Source organism: Carcharhinus amblyrhynchos, chromosome 35 (assembly GCF_965287045.1).
Source record: "Carcharhinus amblyrhynchos chromosome 35, sCarAmb.v2.hapA, whole genome shotgun sequence".
NCBI lineage: Eukaryota > Metazoa > Chordata > Chondrichthyes > Carcharhiniformes > Carcharhinidae > Carcharhinus > Carcharhinus amblyrhynchos.
In genome coordinates this window covers 15789359-15808771 of record NC_137358.1, presented here as the reverse complement: position 1 = coordinate 15808771, position 19413 = coordinate 15789359, and the positions used below count along the sequence as shown (strand labels likewise).

Sequence of the window (19413 nt, the reverse complement as noted above, 5' to 3'; positions counted from 1 at the left end):
GCTGGCCAGGGGAGGACTTTATTCCTTGGAATGAGGGGTGACCTTATGGAGATGTATAAAATCGTGAGGGGCATAGATAGGATGAACACATAGTTTTTTTTTCCAAGGAAGGGGAATTGAAAACTAGAGGGCAGAGGTTTAAAATGAGAGAGAAAAGATTTAGATGGGACCTGAGGGACAACTCCTTCCCACAGAGGGTGGTGCATGTATGGAATAAGCTGCCAGAGCAAGTGGTTGAGGAGGGTACAATAACAACATTTGAAAAGCATTTGGATAAGTTCATGGATGGGAAAGGATTAGAGGGATAGGGGCTAAATGAGGAACAGATGGTTCTTGAAGTACAAGTACACAGTTTGTTGAAAACGACGTCACATGGTGACAGGATGGTGAAGAAGGCATTTAGCACACTGGCCTTCATCAGTCAGGGCATTGAGTATCGAAGTTGGGACGTTATGTTACAGTTGTATAAAAGAAATTTCCTGCTGATTTCCCAGAGGTTGGCAATGAAACGGAGGTGGGAACTGACATCTCCACTACACTTTTTTCAGCATTTTGTGTGGGCCAGAAGGAGTAGTTGCTCCCCCCACCCACATTGGGCCAAATGCTGGCAACTATGACTAACTGGGAGAGCACCATGGTCGGCATAGACCAGTTGGGCCGAAGGGCCTGTTTCCATGCTGTATTGCTCTATGACTCTATTACCCACCTACCCCACTCAACCCTCTTCCTCCCCCAACTCCCTTTCTCCTCTCCTATCCCTTTCTTCCTCGCTCCTCTTTCATCCATCATGTGGGAGGGAATTAATATCGAGTCTAATATCACTCTGATGCATCAAAGTAGCTTAGGTTCTTCCTTAGAATTCCAAGAACCAAACTCTGGACTGGAAGATGCCACCAAGGATCTTTCAATTTATTCTTTCATGATACGTGGGCGCTACTCTCAGGGCCAACATTTGTTGCAAAGAGTTGAAAAGGCAAATGAGAAAGCGATGGGGAAATTAAGAAATGAAGTAACAAAGTAATGGAGAAATGAAGAAGAAATTAAAGCCTTTGGTCCATATGCAGTCAGGATCCTGACTTCTGATTACTTGCCATTTTAACACAAGATCCTGCTCCCATGCCCACATGTCCGTCCTTGGCCGGCTGCAATGTTCCAGTGAAGCTCAACACAAACTGGAGGAACAGCATGTCATCTTCCAGCTAGGTACTTAACAGCCTTCCAATCTCAACACAGGATTCAACAACTTCAGATGATTTGCTCTACCCCACCTTGACCCCTTTGTTTTCATTTTATTTAATTTTTAACTGTTGTCTATATTTTATTTCTTTATTGTCTTTTCATTTCTCTTTCCTTCCCCCCATCTTTCCCCATATTTTGTCCCCCCCTTTCCTTACCTCTTTTCCCCCTTTGCTTCTCCTTTCCCCTTTTTCTCAATTTTTCCTCTCTCCCACCCATCTCCCCGCCTCCCTCCATATCTTCATCTGTCACAGTTTACCCTCTGATTTCAGCTTCTCTGCCGTTCGGCCATTCGCATTCTCTCTATGGGCTGCCATTAGCAGCCTTTCCCCTTTTGAGGCCATGACTCATCTTTCATTCCCTTACCCTGCAGGATAAATACCTCCCACTTCCTAAGCCTTTTAGCTTTGACAAAGGGTCATCTGGATTCAAAACATCAGCTCTTTTCTTTCTTTACAGATGCTGCCAGACCTGCTGAGATTTTCCAGCATTTTCTCATTTGGTTTCAGATTCCAGCATCCACCGTAATTTGCTTTTATTAAGAAATTAAGATAATGGTATTGTGTCACTAGAGTTATAAACTAATGTTCTGGAGAAACAGCTTCAGATCCCACCATGGTAGTCGGCGGATTTATATACAATTAGTTTAAAAAAAACTGGAAATAAAGCTAGTCTTAGTGATAGTGATCACGACAAGTTTATTTATTATTAGTGTCACAAGTGGGCTCACATTAACACTGCGATGAAGTTACTGTGAAAATCCCCTAGTCACCACACCAGCACCAGAATTTAGCATGGCCAACGCACCCAACCAGCACTTTGGAGTGTGGGGAGAAACTGGAGCACCCAGAGGAAACCCACACAGACATGGCTCTGTGCAAATGTTACACAGACAGTGACACAAGTCGGAAATTGAACCTGAGTCCCTGGTGCTGTGAGGCAGCAGCGCTAACCAGTGTGCCACCCTAACTATTGTCAAAATCCCATCTGGTTCACTAATGTCCTTTAAGGAAGGAATCTGTCATCTTTACTTGGCCTGGCCTACATGTGACTCCTGGCCCACGGCAATATAATTGGTTCTTAACTGCCCCTCAGAAATGGGCTGAGCCTGCCACTCATTGAAGGGTAATTAGGGATGGTGTGGTGATTGACCCTTACTCTCTGTGTTGCCCTTAAAGGGACAGTCACCTCATCATTTATGGGCAACAAATGCTGGCCCAGCCAGTGACACCAAAGTCCCATGAAAGAATACATTTTAAAAACTGTTAGCTGACATCAAAGTTGGGTTTCAAGAGTCTAAAGTAAAGTTTAATTATTAGTGTCACAAGTAGGCTTGCATTCACACCGTAATGAAGTTACTGTGAAAATCCCCTAGTCGCCACACTCTGGCTCCTGTTCAGGTAAACTAAGGGAGAACTTAGCATGGCCAAAACGCCCAACCTGTATACCTTTGCGAAGAAACTGAAGCACCCACAGGAAACCCACACAAACACAGGGAGAACGTGCAAACTCTGCATCACATTCACACAAGCCGGGAATCAAACCTGCGTCCCTGGTTCTGTGAGGCAGCAGTGCTAACCACTGTGCCACCGAGTCTGAAGAGGGGTTGAAGAACGTGGCAGTAAAGGAATTCTTAAGTCTTGTGAAAGCATGTGTCAGCGGTGAGGGCATGGTCCAACTGGCCCGGATTGTGACACAAATAATAATAAACAAGGAGAAGCAAATGGGGAGGGCGGGAATAAGTAGCTTTTAAGATACAGCAAAGTATGATAAAGCAGAGGAACCTGTGTCTTAGAGGCGGTACTTTAGTTTCTGGCAACTACTGTAGATTCCAAAAATAACACAGTTCCGTCCTGACAGTTACATGGAAAGGCACAGGCCTCCTGATACATGAAATGTACTGATCGGGACCCGCCCCACTCACAATATTAGTCAGAAATACTCACCTGGCGTATATTGTTCAACAGCATCCATTGTCCCACCCAAAGCAGTGAGGTCTCATCATTTGAACAATATGGTAATTCAATAGGTGCCACGGCTGACTCAGATGTAGGTCATGACTATTTTATAAGTCACCCAGTCAAGAGCTAGGTAGCTTTCCAAAGGAAAATTAAACCCAAACTCCAACTGTGCATGAAGCTCCATTATCTGTCGCTCGCCTCGGCTGCTTAATCCTCCTGAATTACTTATCTGGTTTGAAAATCATGATATACCAAGCGACAGAATCTCTGGAGTGGCGGGGGTGAGGGTACACCTCGACGGAACTCCGTCATTCCACCGCAACGCTGAGGGAATGCAAGACTGACCTTCAGGGTTAAACTAAAGCGCTGTCTGCTCTCAGGGGTGTGATCCCATGTCACAATTCCAACTTCCCTCGTGTCCTGGCCAATATTTATACCTCAAACATCGAAAAAAAAAACAGATTATCTGATCACTGCTATATTGCTGTTTGCGGAATCTTGCTGTGCGCAAATTGGCTGCCAATTTCTTTTTCTTTATTCTTTCATGGGATGCGGGTGTCACTGGCAGGAGTCAGCACCTGTTGCCCATCCATAATTGCCCTTGAACTGAGGGGTTTCCTCGGCCATTTCAGAGGAGCAGCGGATACATGGGAACACCACCGCCTGCAAGTTCCCCTCCAAACCACTCGCCATCCTGATTTGGAGATATACTGGCCGCTCCTTCACTGTCGCTGGGTCAAAACCCTGGAACTCCCTCCCTGACAGCACTGTGGGTGTACCTACACTACGAGGACTGCAGCAGTTCAAGAAGGCAGCTCACCACCACCTTCTCAAGGGGCAATTAGGGATGGGCAATAAACACTGGTCTTGCCAGCGGCATCCACATTCAGTGAATGGACACGATTTTCCAGCACTGCGTGACCCAAGGCCTGTAATTCCTGCCTGAGGTCAACGGACCTGTCCATGGTCGGCTCCTGCCCACTACGATTCCCACGGTGGGCGGGACGGGTAAATCCCGCCCTATGAGTCAACCACATTGTATTCAGTCTGGAGTCACAAGTAGGCCAGACGGGGTAAGGATGGCAGATTTCTGCACGTTAGTGAATCAGGCAGGTTTTTACCACAATAACTTATCACGGTCACCATTATTGATACCAGCTTTCTATTCCGAATACATTAATTACATTTAAATCCCACCAACTAGCTTTATATTCCAAATCAAATAAATTTAAATCCCATGAGGTCGAGATTTGAACCCATGGCTTTACAGCATTAGGCAGAGTTGCTGAGATTACGAATCGAGTGATATCACCACTATCTCCCCTCCTTATATAACAGTGGAATGGATTGCCAAGTAGGGCGGCGGAGGCAGATACACTGGGATCGTTTAAGAATTACCTGGATAGTCACATGAGCAGACTGGGAATGGAGGGATACAAACAAATGGTCTATCTGGACCAATGAGCGGTGCAGGCTTGGAGGGCCGAAGGGCCTGTTTCCTGTGCTGTATTGTTCTTTGATTAGACATCAAAAAGCACTTAACTTGGCCATAAGGCGATTTGAAACATCCTAAGGTTGTGAAAGGTGCTATATAAACGCAAGTCATAGAGCACAGAAACAGGGCCTTTGGCCCAACCGGACCATGCCGCCCTCCCAGCTAGTTCCAACTGCCCGTATTTAGCCCACACCCCTCTAGTCCTCTTCTGTCCATGTATTTAACTAAATGCTTTCCAATTGTTGCTATTGAACCCGCCTCAACCACTTTCTCTGGCAGCTCGTTCCATCTACGTACCACCCTCTGTGTGAAGAAGTTGCCCCTCAGGTCCTTTCTAAATCTTTCCCCTCTCACCTTAAACTTACTCCCTTTATTTTCAATTCCCCTTCCCTGGGAAAAAAAACTATCAATGCCCCTCATGATTTTACACACCTCCATAAGGTCACCTCTCATTTTACGTTCCAAGGAATAAAGCCCTAGCCTGGCCAACTTGTCCCTATAATTCATGCGTGGGTTTCCTCTGGGTGCTCTGGGCCTCCCCCCCACAGCCCAAGCATACCAGCTACGCCAAACTCCCGCCCCTGCCCAGTGCACCGGAACAGGGGTCTTTTGGTTTTGCGTGTGGAATTCTATGTTAGGTGACGTAGCAGGGTCAGGAGGATTGCCAGCCTGGTCTCAGGGTAGAAGATGGCCAACGAGGGTCACAGGGACATTTCAGAGATAAAGTGGGGTGAAGGCTCGTCAGTAAAAGATCTCAGTTTCTGTTGGTGTTGCCACCCTTCTAGAATTATTCTGGAGTCTCTAGGAATTAAGGGCTAGGGGTTAAGGGAAACAAATCACAGGGGCATTAAAAAAGAGTTTTAGAATCTGGGGGCGACATGGTGGCACAGTTGTTAGCACTGCTGCCTCACAGCACCAGGGATCTAGGTTCAATTCCCGGCTTGAGTCACTGTCTCTGTGGAGTCTGTACATTCTTCCCGTGTCTGCGTGGGTTTCCTCTGGGTGCTCCGGTTTCCTCCCACACTCCAAAGATGTACGGGTTAGGTTGATTGGCCATGCTCAATTGCCCCTTAGTGTCAGCTTTTACAGATGCACCATAGAAAGCATTCTTTCTGGTTGTATCACAGCTTGGTATGGGCTCCTGCTCTGCCCAAGACCACAAGAAAACTACAAAAGATTGTGAATGAAGCCCAATCCATCACACAAACCAGCCTTCCATCCATTGACACTGTCTACACTTCCTGCTGCCTCGGCAAAGCAGCCAGCCCAGACATTCTCTCTTCCGTCTTCTTCTGTCAGGAAAAAGATACAAAAGTCTGAGGTCATGTCCCAACCGACTCAAGAACAGCTTCTTCCCTGCTGCTGTCAGACTTTTGAATGGATCTACTTCGCATTAAGTTGATCTTTCTCTGCACCCTAGCTATGACTGTAACACTACATTCCGCACTGTCTCTTTTCCTTTTCTATGAACAGTATGCTTTGTCTATATAGCACACAAGAAACAATACTTTTAATGCATGTGACAATAATAAATCAAATCAAAAATAAAATCCAACACATTCTCCCTTTTTTTATTTCTGAAGAGGAGTCAGGCGGACCTGAAACATTAACTTTGTTTTTCTCTCCACAGATAGGAAGATAGGAATTAGGAGCAGAAGTCGGCAAATCCAGCCCTTTGAGCCTGCCCCACCATTCAATCAGATCATGGCTGATCTCTCCCTGGTCTCAAATCCACCTCCCCACCTGTTCCCCTTATCCCTTTTTATCAGAAATATATCTATCTTCTTAAAACATTTCAATGATTCAGACTCCACTGCGCTATGGGGCAACGAGTTCCACAAATTCACCCCCCTCTGTGAGAACTAGTTCCTCCTCATCTCAGTTTTAAATCTATCATCTAGCAACCCATACCCCTGGCCTCTTGTTCCAGATTGCCCCACAAGAGGAAACAATTGGTCTCCACTTACTTATAATTGATTATTTATTTATTATTTGATATTATTGTCACAAGTAGGCTTACATCAACACTGCAATGAAGTTACTATGGTCTACATTTAAAATTTTATATACTTTGATCAGGTCCCCGCTCACCCTTCTAAACTCCAGCAATTATACGCTCAAACTGCTCATAGAAACTCAAAGCAGGAGTAGGTCATTTGGCACTTTGAACCTGCTCCACCATTCATTTTGACCATTTAGCCCCTAGACTGACCATCAATATTCATTACAAGCCCACCGACTCCCACAGCTACCTTGACTACAGCTCCTCACACCCTGCTTCCTGTAAGGAACTTTTGGGTGGCACAGTGGTTAACACTACTGCCTCACAGTGCCAGGCACCTGGGCTTCGGGTCACTGTCAGTGTAGAATTTGCACATTCTCCCTGTGTCTACGGGGTTTCCTCTGGGTGCTCCGGTTTCCTTCCACGGTTCAAAGTTTTGCGGGTTAGGTGAATCGTCATTCTAAATTGACTCTACTGTTGGGGGATCAGCAGGGTAAATGTGTGGGGTTACGGGAATAGGGCCTAGGTGGGTAGATGGCCTCCTCCTGCACTGTAGGGATTCTATGATTCTAGAGCCATTTTTAATTTCGTCTTGAAATCAGTCATCATTTTGGTCTCAGCTACTTTCTGTGGGAGTGAATTCCACAAATTCTTCATCCTCTGGGTGAAGAAATTTCTCCTCACCTCAGTTCTAAAAGGTTTACCCGTCAATCTCAAACTATGATCCCTAGTTCTGGACTCCACACTATTGGGAACATTCTTTCTGAATCAACCCTGTCTATAAGTTTCCATGAAATCATCCCCTTTTACACTTCTAAACTCCAATGAATACAATCCTAACTAATTTAGTCTCTCCTCATGTGACAGACCTATTCCAGGAATCAGCCTGGTAAACCCTCGCTGTACTCCCTCTATAGCAAGGACATCCTTCCTCAGATAAGGATACCAAAACTGCACACAGTACTCCAGGTGTGGCCTCACCAACACCCTATACAATTGCAGCAAAATATCCCGATCCTTATACTCAAATCCTCTCGCTATGAAGGCCAACATACCATTTGCCTTCTTTACCGCCTCCTGCACCTGCACACTTACTTTCAGTGACTGATACACAAGGACACCAAAGTCTCGCTGAGTATCCACCTCTCTCAATTTACACCCATTCAAGTAATAATCTGTTTTCCTATTATTGCTCCCAAAGTGGATAACTTCACATTTATCCACATTATACTGCATCTGCCATGAAGATGCCCACTCACTCAGCCTGTCCAAATCACACTGAAGCATCTCTGCATCCTCCTCACCATCTCACCCTCCCACCCAACTTGTATCATCTGCAAATTTGGAGATAATACATTCAGTTCTCGCTTCCAAATCATTAATATATAATGTGAACATTATATATGGAACCCCACTAGTCACTGACTGCCAATCAGAAAAAGACTCATTTATGCCAACTCGGTTTTCTACCTGCTCACCAGCTTTCTATCCATCTCAGGACGTTACCCTACAATCCCATGTGCTTCAACTGTACATAGAAGACTGCAATGTGAGATCTTGCAGAAAGCTTTCTGAAAGTCTAAATAAACCTCAGTCAACTCTACGAGTTACATCCTCAAAGAATTCCAATAGATTCGTCAAGCATGATTTCCCTTTTGTAAATCCATGCTGACTTTGTCTGATTATAGCACTGCCTTCCAAATGCTGAGTTATGAAATCCTTGATAATGGACTTTCGCAACTTTCTGAATTCCAACATCAGACTCTGGTTCATAGTTCCCTGTTTTCTCTCTACCTCCCATTTTGAACAGCGGGCTCACATCTGCTACCCTCCAAACTGTAGGAGCCAGTCCAGAATCCAAAGAATTTTGGAAAATAGCCATCACTGGATCTACTATTTCCAGGGCCACTTCCTTCAGTACTCTGGGATGAAGATTACCAGGACCTGGGGATTTATCCATCTTCAATCCCAACAATTTCCCCAAAACCATTTCTCTACTCATGCTGATTTCCTTCAGCTCCTCATTAAAACATGTTTCTCTCAGCACTTCTGACACATTATTCATATAAATTTAATTCCTTGGCCATTTCCTTATTCCCTGTTATGAATTTTGCTGTTTCTGACTGTATGGGGTCTACATTTGTTTTTGTCGATCTTTTTCTCTTTACACATCTATAGAAACTTTTACACTCAGTTTTTATGCTCCTAACTAACTTTCATACTCTACTTTTCCCTTCTTAATCAATCCCTTGGTCCTCCTTTGCTGAATATTAAACTGCTCCCAATCCTCAAGCCTATTGTTTTTTCTTGCCAATTTTCTTGAATCTGATCCCTAATTTCCCCTGTAAGCCATCGTTCCCTTATCACACTTGCACCATGCAGAAATAAACATAAACATCTCCTCTTATGTCAAGTCTTTCATCCCCTGCTGGATCTGCTCTGAACTGCCTTCAATGCCATCACATCCTTCCTCAAATAAGGAGATCAAACCTGGACACAATACTCCAAATGTGGTCTCACCAACACCTGAAACAGCTGCAACAACAGATGCCAGAGCTGGCGAGCTTACCCTGTGTTCTCTGTTTTTGTTTCAGGTGTCCAGCATCTGCAGTATTTTATTATTATGGATCAATTATCCCCTGCCCTCTAACCCCACGTCATCCCAAGATTATAGATGGTCTTGACTCATTGTTACTTGCGTAGAGTTACAGACCATTCAACCCAACTGCTCTCTGCTGGTGTTCATGCTGGTGTTAAAGAAGCCATCCCCTACGGACAAGCCCTCCATATACACAAGATCTGCTCAGATGAGGAGGATTGCAACAGACACCTTCAGACGCTGAAAGATGCCCTCATAAGAACAGATTATGGCTCTCAGCTCATTGATCGACAGTTCCGACACGCCACAATGAAAAACCGCACCGACCTCCTCAGAAGACAAACACGGGACACAGTGGACAGAGTACCCTCCGTCGTCCAGTACTTTCCCGGAGCAGAGAAGCTACGACATCTTCTCCGGAGCCTTCAACATGTCACTGATGAAGACGAACATCTCGCCAAGGCCATCCCCACACCCCCACTTCTTGCCTTCAAACAACCTCACAATCTCTAACAGACCATTGTCCGCAGCAAACTACCCAGCCTTCAGGAGAGCAGTGACCACAACACTACACAACCCTGCCACCGCAACCTCTGCAAGACATGCCAGATCATCGATATGGATGCCATCATCTCACATGGGAACACCATCCACCAGGTACACAGCACATACTTTTGCAACTTGGCCAACGTTATCTACCTGATACGCTGAAGGAAAGGATGTCCCAAAGGAATGGTACACTGGGGAGACAATGCAGATGATACAACAATGGATGAATGAACACTGCTCAACAATCACCAAGCAAGAATGTTCTCTTCCTGTGGGGAACACTTCAGCGGTCATGGGCTTTCGGCCTCTGATCTTCGGGTAAGCGTTCTCCAAGGTGGCCTTCATGACACATGACAGCGCAGAGTCGCTAAGCAGAGACTGATAGCCAAGTTCCACACACATGCAGACGACCTCAACCAGGATCTTGGGTTCATGTCACACTATCTGTAAGCCCCACGACTTGCCTGGGTTTGCAAAGTTTCAGTAACCGTGCTGGCTGGAGACAATACACATCTCTTTAACCTGTGCTTAACCCTCTCTCCACTCACATCGTCTGTACCTTTTAAGACTTGATTTTAAAGACTTGCATTCCAACCATTATTTTGTAAATTGAGTTTGTGTCCTTATATGTCCTGTTTGTGAACTGAAATCCCACTCACCTGATGGAGGAGCAGTGCTCCGAAAGCTAGTGGCTTGTGCTACCAAATAAACCTGTTGGACTTTAACCTGGTGTTGTGAGACTTCTTACTGTGCTCATGCTCCACACAAGCCTTTGCCAGCCTGGCTTCATCTCAGCCTATCAAGATCTTCTTCTATTCCCTTCTCCCTCATGTGCTTGTCCAGCTTCCCCTTAAACACAACTATGTATAAGTCGCAACTGCTCTCTATGGTAACGAGGGTCACACTGTCACTACTTCCTGGGTCAAGGAGTTTCTCCTGAATTCTTTCTTGCATTTATTAGTGACTATTTCACATCCCAATGGAGGGATGCTCCTTTAAAACAGAGATGAGAAGGAATTTCTTTAGCCAGAAGGTGGTGAATCTGTAGAACTCATTGCCACAGAAACCTGTGGGAGCCAGGTCATTGATTGTCTTTAAAACAGAAATAGATAGGCTCTTGATCAATAAGGGGATCAAGGGTTACGGGGAGAAGGCAAGAGAATCAAATCAGCCATGATTGAATGGAGGAGCAGATGGGCCGAATGGCCTAATTACACTCCTATATCTAATGGTCTTATGATCCACGGTGGCACAGTGGTTAATACTGCTGCCTCACAGACCCGGGTTCAATTCCCAGCTTGAGTCACTGTCTGTGTGAAGTTTGCACATTCTCCCCGTGTCTGCATGGGTTTCCTCCCACAGTCCGAAAGACGTGCTGGTTAGCTGCATTGAGAGAGAATTTAGCACGGCCAATGTACCCAAACAGGTGCCGGAGTGTGGCGACTAGGGGATTTTCACAGTAACTTCATTGCAGTGTTACTGTAAGCCTACTTGTAACACTGATAAAACATAAAATATAAAACATGCACCCAGACAGTTCTTGTAGCACAGTGGGTTAGTGTCTGCTGCCATGCATTTACCCTGAAATTATAGAATCCCTACAGCGCAGAAGGAGACCATTCGGCCCATCAAGTCTGCAATCCCACCCAGGCACTATTCCCTTAACCCTACATATTTAGCCTGCTAATCTCCCTGACATTAAAGGTTAATTTAGCATTGCCAATCCACCCAACCCACACATCTTTGGACTATGAGAGGAAACCGGAGCACCCTGAGGAAACCCACGCAGACAAGGGGGGAACGTTCAAACTCCACTTAGACAGTGACCCGAGGCCGGAATTGAACCCGGGTTCCTGGCGCTGTGAGGCAGCAGTAATTAGGGATGGGCAAAAAAATGCAGGCCCTGCCCACATCTCATGAAAGAATAAAAGGAAAAAAGTGGCATTGACAGCACACCCCTCAAATGCCGCCAGTGCCAGGTGTGATGCTTGTATCCGATTGTCCATCCCTACTGAACGCATCACATCATCTGTGTGAAGTTTGCACATTCTCCTCGTGTCTGCGTGGGTTTCCTCCGGGCACTCCGGTTTCCTCCCACAGTCTAAAGATGTGTGGGTTAGGTTGATTGGCTAAGAAATTGCCCCTTAGTGTCCAGGGATGTGTAGGTTAGAGGGATTAGTGGTTATAATGTGTAGGGATATGGGGGTAGGGTCTGGGTGGGATTGTGTTCGGTGCAGACTCGATGGGCCGAAGGGCCTCTTTCTGCACTGTACGGTTCTATGATTCTATGATCAGTTTGGTGGCACAGTGGTTAGCACCCGGATTAGAACCCGGACCTGGGTTCGATTCTGGCTTGGGTCACTGTCTGTGGGGAGTCTACACATTCTCCCCGTGTCTGCGTGGGTTTCCTCTGGATGATCAGGTTTCCTCCCACAGTCTGAAAGACATGCTGGTTAGACGCATTGGCCATGCTAAATTCTCCCTCAGTGTACCCAAACAGGCGCCAGACTGTGGCGACTAGGGGATTCTCACAGTAAATTCATTGCAGTGTTAATGTAAGCCTTACTTGTGACACTCATAAATAAACTAAAATAACTCTCATATGCCTCAGAGTTACTCTGAGACATGTCAGGCTAACCATACAAGAGACGAAAATATAGGGCGTGGGATAGCTTGATCTTGGTTTGGGCATGGGTCGGCACAACATTGAGGGCCAAATGGCCTGTATTGTGCTTACTATGTAAGCACGGAATGCCAGATAGCGAGCGAGGATTGGAGGTGGGTGTTAACAATAGTGTGGAGTTTTATTGGGCAGTGAGGGAGCATCCAAACTGCTGAGGTTGGCATTGTACAGGTGCAAGGTGACAGCATTAATCCCTTGAATTCATATTTTCTTCAAGACAAAGTCCCATAAGCTGATCTCAGTATTTTATCAAATAAGGTCAATCAGGGGCGACACGGTAGCACAGTGGTTAGCACCGCTGCTTCATAGCTCCAGGGACCTGGGTTCAAATCCCGGCTCCTGTGTGGAGACTGCACATTCTCCCTGTGTCTGCGTGGGTTTCCTCTGGGTGCTCTGGTTTCCTCCCACAGTCCAAAGATGTGTGGGCTAGGTTGATTGGCCATTCTAAATTGCCCCTTAGTGCCCTGTGATGCATAGGTTAGAGGGATTATGTAGGGATAGGGCCTGGGTGGGATTGTGGTTGGTGCAGACTCTATGGGCCAAATGGCCCTTCCTGCGCTGTATGATTCTATGTCCATTTTTACAGTCCCGTTGTCTTCTTCAGAACAATCCCTACAGTGCACCAATCCAAATTTTTAAAATTTTACCCAGCCCCTATCCCTGTAACCCCACATATTTACCCCATTAATCCCCCTAAACAACACATCTTGGGACACTAAGGGGCAATTTACCATAGACTTGGGAAAAGTTCTTTTCTTGTATATTCCAAGCTGCTCTCTCATAGAGGAGTAGGAGTGCTGTTCAATGGGCCCTGGGGAAAAGGAGGATGGAAGTGGGCATTCTTCTAGACATCTGTAAAAGTTGGTGGGAGTCATAGCTGACGTGCTTTCCCCATAAGACTACCCACCCATTCCTGCTATTAGACTAGTAAACCTTCTTTGAATTGCTTCTAACACACTTACATCTTTCCTTAACTAAGCAGAATGCATTGTACGCAATACTCCAAAATTGGGTGACTGCAATAAAAAGAACTTAAACTTTGGATCATAGCTTCTCTAGTTCCATAGCACCCCCAATGGCTGGGGATGAGGGGGAGGCAGTCTGCTCCGTTGGGGGGGATCATCCCATTAAGTGCATTGGCAGACAGCTCTGGCATCCCATTGCCAGATCCTGCACTTGGAACCTCATTAATTATGCGCAGATGAGTTCCTCACCGATCACCTGGTGGGCTGGCAGATGACTGGTCAGCCCGCACTGTCAGCCGGCAGGTTCGAAGGCCCCGCCGCTATACTTAAACAATATCCAGCGTACCCATATCACTCTCTCCAGCCCACCCACCTTCACCAAACCGTGCAGGATGTCAGCAACCCAGAGGGAAAAGGCTTGCAGCCTCAGGAGGAGGTCTGTTCCTCAATTCAACCCTCCCCACCCCAAACCCTGCAAGCTAATCGTGCCCCACTTGAACCAGTGTCTGTGGGGAGTTTACACATTCTCCTCGTGTCTGCATGGGTTTCTTCTGGGTGCTCCGGTTTCCTCCCACAGTCTGAAAGAGCTGCGGGTTAGGTGCATTGGCTGTGCTAAATTCTCCCTCCGTGTATCTGTACAGGTGCCGGAGTGTGGCGACGAGGGGATTTTCAGAGTAATTTCATTACAGTGTTAATGTAAGCCTACTTGTGACAATAATAAATAAACTTTTGAACTCAAAAGGTAGTCAAAGGAGAGATTCTGAATGCTTGTGACACAGAAGCAGATAGATTCTTGATAAGCAAGGAGGGGCTGACGAAAGGTTATTGATGGGTAGGATGGAATGTGGAGATGGGGTTACAATCAGATCAGCCATGATCTCATTGAATGGCACAGAAGAGCCTCAAAGGGCCAAATGGCCTTCTTCTGCCCATCTGAAATCTCAAAGAATTTCCTCAATGCAGGAATGTGATTCCACAGTTTTAAACTGCTCCCTTTCTGGGCCAGAGACTTTGATTTGCGCTGCGCAAACAATTATCACATTGTTAAGAGGATACTTCAATGTGAAGTACAAGCCTTAATTTTCTGCAGCAGATTGATGCGGAATTAAAATGCAAAAGCAGCAATGGGAGACAGTTGGTCAGTAAATTCTGGAGATTCATAACTCATAGCATATCTCTTATTCCCCTGAACTTGTTGTCCAATATGCACATTAATAACAACACGCAGAGCCATTATTTTTCAGCATGATTTAGGTCAATCAGTTTCCAGTTAATCAGTTCTTATGTAATTTCTGTCCAATCTTGGATTTTGCCAATGGCCTCTTTGCTTTTCAAGATTTCAGTCTCCTATCCAAGCACCACTTCCTGCTCAGCAGAAGTAATTAGTATTATATTCCTTTTACATAAGAACATTAAACCTCAGAGTTGGCACATTTGCAGCACAGTGTGCCAACTCACCCGAGAAGATTTTCTTGGGGACCTGCCTGAAGAGGAACCCTGATTAGCTGGCCCAATTCTTTGAGCAGGACTCACTAGGCCAGACCTCTTACATAGAAGCACAGAAGATAGGAGTAGGAGGAGGCCATTTGGCCCTTCGAGCCTGCTCCGTCGTTCATTACAATTGTGGCTAATCGTCCAACTCAATAACCTAATCCTGCTTTCTCCCCATAACCTTCGATCCCAAGTGCTATATCCAGCTGCCTCTTGAATACATTCAATGTTTTAACATCAACTACTTCCTGTGGTAATGAATTCCACAGGCTCACCGGGTGAAGAAATGTCTCCTCACCTCCATCCTGCTTGGTCTACCCTGAATCCTCAGACTGTGACCCCTGGTTCTGGACTCCCCCCACCATCGGGAATATCCTCCCCATATCTACTCTGTCTAGTCTTCACTCAGTTAGAATGATTTATTTGTCACTGCCTTGTTGCAGTCTTGAAGGATTTTTAAGAATAAGCCTGTATGATCTCAGTCCAGAATGGAAAATGCAGTGGGGCAAATGGAGAGCTCAAAGGTTGCTACAATGAACATCTACGTGGACACAATGAAGGTTCATTCACTGGGCGGCATGGCGACACAGTGGTTAGCACTGCTGTCTTACAGCGCCAGGGACCCAGGCTCGAGTCCCGGCTTGGCTCACTGTCTGTGCAGAGTTTACACGTTCTCCTCGTGTCTGTGTGAGTTTCCTCCGGGTGCTCCGGTTTCCTCCTGCAGTCCAAAGATGTGCAGATTAGGTGGATTGGCCAGGGTAAGTTGCCTCATCATGTCAGGGGGAACTAGCCAGGGTAAAATGCATGGGGTTACAGGGATAAGGCCTGGGTGGGATTGTGGTTGGTGCAGATTCGATGGGCCCAATGGCCTCCTTCTGCACTGTGGGGATTCTATCATTCTAGTGATCTGCTACACGAAGAAATCTGGATTGAACATCACTTTTGATGTTAAAATAAAAGACACCATTTCACATCATTCACACTTTTAAAAAAGAAGTGAGATTGTGTTATAGAATTATGGATGCCTACAGTGCAGAAGGAGGCCATTCAGCCCATTGAGTCCACGCAGACTTACACAGGCCCACCCCCTATCCTATCAACCCACACATTTACTCAAATAATCCCTTTAACCTACACACTCAGAGACAATTTAGCATGGCCAATCCACTTAGCCCGCACATCTTTGGACTGAGAGGGGAAACCGGAGCACCTGGAGGAAACCCACGCAGACATGGGGAGAACGTGCAAACTCCACACAATCACCAATGCCCTACTCAACTGCAGTAAAATATCCTTATTCCAGTACTCAAATCCTCTCGCGATGAAGGCCAACATACTACTTGCCTTCTTTACTGCCTGCTGTACCTGTGCGCTTACTTTCAGCGACTGATGCATGAGGACTCCAAGATCGCACTGAGTACCCATCTCTCTCAATTTACACCCATTCAAGTAACAATCTGTCTTCCTCTTATTGCTACCCCAACTCTTTCTCCCTATTTTACCTCTCTTTCCTTACCTTTTCTCCCCTTTTGCTTCCTCTTTTTCTCAGTTTTGCCTCTCTCCCCCCACATTTTCATCTGTCACAGTTTACCCTCTGATTTCAGCTTCTCTGCTGTTCAGCCATTCACACCTTCCATTCTCTCTCTGGGCTGCTATTTGCAGCCTTTCCTCTTGTTTTTGTGGCTATGACTCATCTGTCATTCCCTCACCCTGCAGTATAAATATCTCCCACTTTCTAGGCCTTTTAGCTTTGACAAAGGGTCATCTGGACTCGAAACGCCAGCTCTTTTCTCTCATACAGTCACAGAGGTTTACAGCATGGAAACAGGCCCTTCGGCCCAACTTGTCTATGCCGCCCTCTTTTTTTAAAACCACTTTTTTTAAAGCTAGTCCCAATTGTCCACATTTGACCCATATCCCTCTATAACCATCTGACCCATGCAACTGTCTAAACTTTCTCTAAAAGACAAAATTGTACCTGCCTCTACTACTACCTCTGACAGCTTGTTCCAGACACTGATTGCCTTCTGTGTGAAAAAATTGCCCCTCTAGACCCTTTTATATCTCTCTCCTCTCATCTTAAACCTATGCCCTCTAGTTTTAGACTCCCCTATCTTTGGGAAAAGGTATTGACTATCTAGCTGATCTATGCCCCTCGTTATTTTGTAGATCTCTATAGCCCTAAGCCTTCTACTTTCTAGAGAAAAAAGTCCCAGTCTATCCAGCCTCTCCTTATAACTCAAACCATCAAGTCCTGGTAGAAATGGATGATTAATGGGAACTGGAATAACCAGATAGCAGCCACATCCTCTGCCACAGGAAAACAGGACAAACATGTTTTGTTCTACTCATCACACCTTTAAATAGGGATTCTATATAAACATGAACAACAAAGGACAAAGGTCAAAGAAAATTACAGCACAGGAACAGGACCTTCGGCCCCCAAGCCTGTACCAACCATGCTGCCCAACTGAACTAAAACCCCCTACTCTCCTGGGGACCATATCCCTCTATTCCCAACATAGAATCATAGAAACCCTACAGTGCAGAAAGAGGCCATCTGGCCCATCAAGCCTACACCGACCACAATCCCACCCAGGCCCCACCCCCATGTCCCTACACAATTACCCACTAATCTCTCTAACCTACACATCTCAGGACACTAAGGGGCAATTTTAGCATGCCTAATCAACCTAACCCACACATCTTTGGACTGTGGGAGGAAAACGGAGCACCTGGAGGAAACCCATGCAGACACAAAGAGAATGCGCAAACTCCACACAGACAGTGACCCGAGCCGGAAATCGAACCCAGGTCCCTGGAGCTGTGAAGCAGCAGTGCCAACCGCTGTGCTACCGTGCTGCCCCTATTCATGCATTTGTCAAGACGCCTCTTAAAAATTACTATTGTATCTGCTTCCACTACCTATACCAGCAGCGAGTTCCAGGCACCCACCACCCTCTGAGTAAAAAACTTGCCTCGTACATCTCTTTTAAACCTTGCCCCTCAAACCTTAAACCTATGCTCCCTGGTAATTGATTCTTCCACACTGGGAAAAAGCTTCTGACTATCTACTCTGTCCATGCCTCTCACAATCTTGTAGACTTCTATCAGGTCACCCCTCAACCTCCATCGTTCCAGTGAGAACAAACCAAGTTTCTCCAATCTCTCTTCATAGCTAATTCCGTCCATACCAGGCAACACTTAGTCAATCTTTTCTGTACCTCTCCAAAGCCTCCACATTCTTCTGGTAGTGTGGTAACCAGAATTGAACACTGTATTCCAAGAGCAGCCTAACTAATATGAGAGATGTTATGTTTAACTTGAGCACAGTCTTAGCTGGACCCCTCTTCAGAGAACTGTGCAGAGTTCTGATTTCCACGTTACACAAAAAGGATACTGTGGCACTGGAGAAGATGCAAAAGAAGATTGATAAGGGTAAGCTGAGAGGTTATGCCCATCAGGAATAACTGAACATAATGGGTTCTTGGGTCTGGAAAGGAGAAGACTCAGGGATAATCTGATGGAGGTTTTCGAGATTAGAAGGGGCTTGATTAAATCATAGAATCCCTACAGAGCAGAAGGAGGCCATTCTGCCCATCAAGTCTGCACCGACTCAGAATCCTACCAGACCCACACCCCCATTCCACGCCCGCTCGATCCCCGCAATCCCTACTCTCCCCTAACCTACACATCCTTGGACACCCGTGGGCAATTTAGCATGTCCAATCCACATAACCCTCATATCTTTGGAGTGTGGGAGGAAACTGAAGCACGCAGAGGAAACCCACGGATTCTATGAAATCCAACAGGGACATTAGGAGAAATGTTTTTTACCCAGAGAATGAAGTAGTTGAGGTGAATATTGTGCATGGACTTAAAGGAAAGCTAAATAAGTCCATGATGGGGAGTAGAATAGGCTATGCTGATAGGGGTAAATGAGAAGAGGCAGGAAGGAGACCTAAGGGCTAGCTTTCATGAGTTGGGCCAAAGGGCCCATGTCTCTGCTGTCTCCTCACGTAAATCTCAGAAATTTCAATCTTAGAAATCTGTGAGAACATTTTAAGAGCATTCAAACAATGGGCAACATGGTGGCACAGTGGTTAGCACTGCTGCCTTACAGTGCCAGGGAGCCACGTTCGATTCCAGATGTCTGTGCTGAGTCTGTATGTTCTCCTCGTGTCTGCGTGGGTTTCCTCCGGGTGCTCCAGTTAGATGTATTAGCCATGGCAAATTCTCCCTCAGTGTAACCAAGCAAGCACAGTGTGTGGTGACTAGGGGATTTTCACAGTAACTTCATTGCAGTGTTAATGTAAGATATTTGTGACACTAATTAATAAATTTTAAACTTAAAAACAGTCTGAAAGACGTGCTGGTTAGGTGTATTGGCCATACTAAATTCTCCCTCAGTGTAACTGAACAGGCGCCGGAG

At 45.9% G+C, this 19413-nt stretch overlaps 1 protein-coding gene across 1 annotated transcript in view; it reads right to left on the bottom strand.

The window, feature by feature from the left end:
* LOC145361538 (uncharacterized) overlaps positions 1-19413 on the bottom strand; it is a 99240-nt gene that overhangs the window by 78673 nt on the left and 1154 nt on the right. The window lies entirely within an intron of this gene.